The sequence below is a fragment of the Epinephelus moara genome, chromosome 12 (assembly GCF_006386435.1).
Source record: "Epinephelus moara isolate mb chromosome 12, YSFRI_EMoa_1.0, whole genome shotgun sequence".
Classification (NCBI taxonomy): domain Eukaryota; kingdom Metazoa; phylum Chordata; class Actinopteri; order Perciformes; family Serranidae; genus Epinephelus; species Epinephelus moara.
The window spans coordinates 370,508-377,135 of record NC_065517.1 but is presented as its reverse complement, the minus strand read 5'-3'; positions in this window follow the sequence as shown (position 1 = coordinate 377,135).

The window sequence follows — 6,628 nt, the reverse complement described above, 5'->3', positions numbered from 1 at the left end:
TGGTTGCTTTTGCAGTATGCTTCAGGTCAATGTCCATCTGCACTGTGAAGCATCGTCCAGTGAGTTTTGAAGCATTTAGTTGAATCTGAGCAGATAATGGTGCCCCAAACACTTCAGCTTTGGGGCAGAGAGACAGAGAGAGAGACAGAGAGAGAGATGCAGGTAATAACAGTAGCTTACAACAACATTATTGAAAGTAATAATATTACAGTTCTGGCTACTGTGGTACAATATGTTGAAAGTATGTATTAATATCTGGCAGTATACATGTGTGACAATAGTCATATGTGAATAATGGAAGAGGGATCCCTCCTCAGTTGCTCTTCCTGAGGTTTCTACCGGTTTTTTTCCCCGTTACAGGGTTTTTTTGGGGGAGTTTTTCCTTATCCGCTGCGAGGGTCATAAGGACAGAGGGATGTCGTATGCTGTAAAGCCCTGTGAGGCAAATTGTGACTTGTGATATTGGGCTTTATAAATAAAATTGATTGATTGATTGATTGATTGATTGATTGATTGATTGATTAGCTGGGCGTAACTTAGCTGGGCGATGTCCGTCAATAGCTGCCTCCATGAGAAGAGAACAGAAAGAAGGGAGGGGGTATCACTGTCCGAAGGCTGCAGTAAAATGGCAACGAGGATATCAGCCGACCAACACTCGCTACCCGGTCCCTGGTTGCGGCAATTTGCGATGCTGGCCAGCTAGGAGTTAACTAGCAGCCAGTACAGTACAGTCCTCTCTCGTCTAGCTAACATTTAGCTGTGTTACTTACTGATCCATTAGAAAGAAAGCTAGCTGGATATTGGTTTTGAAGCCTCTTTGGTCACGGAGTTCCCTCCATCTCTTGAATGCCTGACTGAGGTTTACTCTTGATTTTCCTCTTCTTTTATCACTCTCCTTTGCCTCCTCAGACAGAGGAGCTTGTTTTCTTTCGCTAGGCTGTTTTTCACTTGTCTCGAAACTTTGTCCGTCTGCCATTGTGCTCGTGACTCAACTATCTCATGCCAAGCTCCTCATAAGGACCAGCTCCAGTCCCTGATTGGCTGACCGACCAGTTTCGCAATACATGATGTGTTTCCTGCCGTAAAGCAGATTTTTTCCGCAAAATGTTGCCCCCGGTGGCAGAAGCTTATTACAAAGATTGCAAAGACACTAAGTAACCTATGTAAACGCTGATTGTCTGATTTTACTGTGGCCACTACCCAGTGCATGTTAGTCAATAAAGAGACAAACTTTATGTTTAGCCCACGGCTTTATCGGCAACCGCCATCTTCCATCCCGCTCACAGCACCACAACAACAACAACGCTTCCTGTTCCTCCCTTCACAATAATGTTCCTTCACAGTAAGAGTTTATGCTTACTTAGCGAACTGAAATAATAATAAAATGTACACAAACAAGTCTGTATCTTAACAACCTCCCTCTCTTAAAAAAAATTGCCAGAATAATACTATAGCCTTGTGACTTAGTAACATCAATAACATAACAACAATACAAGTCACTTAAAGCATTATTACCTTAGAACAAAATACAACATAACATAACATTACAGCATAAGCCATATTATGTAACTTAAAGAGACTCTGTGCTTAACCAAGTTTCCATTGTCCTTCATCCATACCATACCAAAGAATGCACTCAACCTTTTGTGTTTGAGTTCTTTGATGCTGCTTATCTCCAGACGAAGTCTCTTCTCAGAGACCAACTTTGTGGACTTCAGTGCATCAGCAAGTGAATGATTGTCTGTGACACAGGTTATAGGCATGGCATGTTTACCATCACCAGAAGTCAGTTCAGAAAAGAGTGTGGCGAGAAAGATTGCATTATCAATGCCGTCAGACATTGCCAATGTTTCACCTGCAAGTGTGCTGCGCACAATCCTCTTGACTCTTTTTGATTGCCAAGAAAGGGGTGAGAATTTTCCATTTTCTCCCATCAGAGTAATGAAGTGTCTTTCCAAATGAGGCATCACTGAACACAATCATCTTCAAGGCACTGTCTCTGCCCAAGTAGTGGAAGTTCAAAGATACTTTCTTGGACTTAATTTTACACACTATTCTGTTTGCTTCATGAATAGTCTGCACAGTTGCATTTTTCATACCTGACGCTAAGTTGCTGACATCAAACATTACATCTGGCCTGCTCTGTCTTGCAACCCAGAGAATTTGGCCAATTTTAGACCTGAGTTTATCCTTTTCCTTCTCACAGAGAGGTGAATCTTCACAGCTCGTGAGGGATCCATGGGTATTGGCTGTATGTGCTGACTGTAGCTTTCCTGGTGTATTTTCACTTTTCTGTACACAGTCACAAAGTCTATTCCCACATAACTGAAGTTGTTATGTTCCTCACGCCCAACTTGGAATGCAGATCTGAGCTTAGGTATTACTGTGGTGGAGAAATCTTGTGTGCCCCCCCATATGAAGTCGTCCACATGGCAGGCGAGAACTCCAGTTACAGCACAGTCCTGATTTAGCCAATAGAAAACAGCTGGATCAACTTGAGACAATTTTCCTCCTGCTGTCAGCATTATTTCCTTTACTCGGTTGTACCAGTAGAGGGAGGCATCAGCCAGACCACTTCCACAATGTTCCTTTACTCTCTGCCTCAGGAGAGGGGCTGATGTAAATGTCACGTGATAGTTTCATTCCCTGTAGAAATGCAGACTTTATATCCAGTCTTTGACAAATTAGTGCCACAAGTAGCCGAAGGGACTCCGTAGCACATGTGGGTGAGTCCTTTTGCAGCTCTGACACTTCAAACTCCTCAAACCCTCTGGCCACAAGCCGTGCTTTTGGTATTGGCCCAGTGAGTGTCTCTTTGAGGGTGCACACCCATCTGGTGGAAATGCACTTCTATCCCTCATCCCTTACTTCCTCAAACACATTATTATCTCTCCAGCTCTTTAGCTCCTCATGTTTTGCTTTGTCAAAAGATACATCAGTGGTTACAAACACATCATCACATACATCTTCAGCTACAAATGCATCCTCACTTATAGGCAGGGCTGCCCCTGACCAAATTGGGGCCCTAAGCGAAATTTTATTTGGAGCCCCCCCTCACCTCTCCCCATCCCAAATGTATCATAGGTACAAAATGACCGTACTGCTCTGGTAGTACTACTACTACTTCTACAATGACCGTACTGCTCTGGTAGTACTACTACTACTTCTACTAATATTAACAAAAAACTACTACTATCTGTTATTACATTATTATTATTATTATTATTATTATTATTATTATCATTATTGTTGTTGTTGTATCATTATTATTATTATTATTATTATCATTATTATTATTATTATTATGTACAGACTACGGTCGTAAGAAAACATACTAATTCAGGATCAAACAGACTGATATTTCAAACTTTACATTCAAGTTTAGTTCCCTCTGTCAACAAATGCATCAGTTACACACTAATTTCAATCAGTATTTCTCTGTCTCCTCAAAAGCTGACTATTATGAATTAAATTCACTAACAGATGGCGACATTTACCTCCATAAAAATAGTCGAAAACTTATATTAACAACATAAATTGATAGGCTATAAACTTTAGCCAATATATTATATATTGGCGATAGTTTATAGCCTATCAATATATATACGACCACCAACTGGTCATTTTACCACTCCTTTTCATCAGAGGTGAATGCATAGGGCGTTAACAAGACATTCAATAAATGTTAATCAGGGCCGCTGGAAAAAAAAATAATTCTCCAGTATAGACAGAGACTGGAGACAGAGATTCCTATCTAATGAGTAGCAGTTTAGGTGTTTGTGCCACAAAGTTTTATTTCAACAACATGCCCACCTTCAAGTGGAGCACGAGCTTCCTCTTGTTTTGCCTTTTTTCCCTCTTGCTCTCTCCTGACTCGTGATGTCTTTTGGATGACATGTTGACAACTCTTCACCTGCTGCAGCTCTGCAAGTGCCTGCCAGCGCACCCCTCTGATTGGTCAGATGTCGAGTGCTGTCAATCACTGCAGCGACGCATGCGCGGTCAGATTACAGGTTTCTTCTCACCTTCCTCGAGCTGATTCTACTCGCGCCTCACGGTAGCACATATGCGCATCCATTGCGCATATGCGCAAATGCGTCCCCTCGCGCAAAATGTGGCCCCCCATGGAAGATGAGGCCCTACGCACAGCGCGTGTTCTGCGTTTAGGGAGGGGCGGCCCTGCTTATAGGTTTAGTTAGAAATGCATCCTCACTTACATGTGTGGTACTAGTGTCACTAACATTTCTTTCCACCTGGAGGTTCTCTATGTCTGACATGTCAGCTGACTCAGTAGTGCCTGCAACATTAGAGGGCTCAATATATTGCAAGTTGTACCAGTGTTTATTTTTACCCGTAGCTTTGCCTGCATGTCCTAAGACTTTAGCTGTGTGAAAAATACCACTCTTTATCTCTGTATTTCACAATTTGTCCTGTTTTTAAACTGACATCTGTTCTTTGCTCCGTACCACTGTCTGGTTCTGCACAGTCATTCGTATAATGTTCTGCTTCAATCTGTCTTCCTCCTTGCACCTCAGTGACAGCATGCTCTGTGTCCTCTATGTTATTGTCAGCAGTCGCTTGTCCATGCTCAAAGTCTGTGTCATTTTCGGTATCATCCTCTGTGACATGTTGATCAACATTGTCTGTATTCACTTTTCTTAATCTGAGATAATGCACTCTAATGCAGGTTCCTCCATGTCTGACAAACACCACAGCACCATCCTGACCGATGACAACTCCTGGTCCTTTCCACTCTTGGCAGTCCACTCTCTTGTAATACACTTTGTCGCCAGTGTTGTATTTCTCATCTGTATGACGTGTTTGTTTCCGCAGGGCTCTCTGTATTCTTTCTGAACACTCTGCTTCTGTAAAAGCCTTTCTCGATGCATGTAAAGCAGAGATGTGTTTTGCTACCCGCTCACTTTTTGTTGTGCCCTCTAGTGCTGGGGGTTTGTCAGTTAGCACAGAGGGCAGATTGGGATTCTGTCCAAAAACCAACTGATGAGGACTGTAGCCATGGACACTTTGCATGGTGTTCTTTGCCATAAGTGCCCAGTCCATTGCAGTGTTCTAGTCACAACAGTTACTCGTTTTCACTTTTAATATGATCTCAGTAAGTGTTTGGTTGTGAGGCTCCAGAAGTCCATTGCTCCACGGGCTGTAGGCAGCTGTTGTTTTTATTTCTATGTTGAAATTTTCTGCCATATCGCTCACCTCATCATTGTTAAACTCTCCCATATTGTCACTGAACAGTTTCTGTGGTGGGCTATGCACACTAATCCAGTCGTGGACAAAGTGTTTCACTATCTTAGAGGATTCCTTTGTGGTCAGAATGCTGCCAGCACTAAACCTTGTGAACTGATCAATAATGTGTAGATACCACACACCTGGTTCAAGCTCATGCAGATCTACAGCTACCGTCTCGTTGTAATGTGATGCTAGTGGTAGACCAACAGCTGGCTTTGGCGTAGTTTTGCTGTATCTTTGATATATTTCACATTCACTCACAATTTTCTGTAGGATGGTGTCGCATTCTGTGCCATTATTGCCTGAACTCTTCAGAAGACTCTGTAGCTTGTCAGCAGAAGCATGCCCAAATTGTTTGTGAAGCTTCAACAATATTTTTTTTTAGCTGCTAAGCTCATTTCTTCCGTGATTGTCAGTATTTCATCTTCACAGCTCACTTCTTCATACTCATGTTTGTAATCATTTCTGTCATTTCCTTGAGTGTTGTCTCCTGTAGTTGTCAAGACCTGGCTATCCCATAGATTGTTCTTGTTCCTTCTGTCCATGATGTTAACACAGTAATGGCCAGAGCTTGTGAAGTCAAGTTTTACAGGTTTGCTGAACATGACTGCCCTGTCATTCTCCATATCCAGTATTGTGTCTGCTCGTTTCATGGAAGCTTTACTCAAAAGCAGTGGGATCAGTTTCAATATGGCACTTTGTCTGTCCAATAAGTGCAGGAATTTTCAGCTTTTTTTTTAACTCATTCTGGCTTAGTCCAGTGATGTAGCTATCCAGCCACTCTTGTCCACACACCAGCCGTGTGCATGCGGTGTCAATGATTGCTGAGCCAAAACACTCTGTCATAAAGATTTCAGCTTCAGTGGGTGACTCTTTTATGTACAAAGTGATGTTGCACTCTTCTACCTTATCTGTTTTACAATGTTCAGTTATCTTGACTTGCTCACCTTTATGTGGACACTCTTTGACCCAGTGAAATGTAGACTGACAAATGGCACACTTTGATCTGCGACCATACCCGTCCAGGGGATTTGTGCCGGGCACAGGTGTCTTCTGTTGATCCTTTTTTATTTATTTTTTATTTATTTATTTTTTAGAATAACAGGGACAGTACATATTAATAGACACTTGCATGTAAATATGTAGGATTGTAGCCATTGGCCAATTTCCATCCTTTGTCCCTGGGCAGGTTGATGTTAATATACAGTCAATAAAACAGAGATACAGTAGCAATAAAAGGTGAAAAATACAATGACATTAAGAATGAAAGGTACAATGAACAGCCTAGATAGACAATAAACCATGTCACTCATAACAGACCAGAATAAAGTGACCATAGGAATTTGGAATATCAAGTGTTAAAGTGCTAGATTGCTAAAGT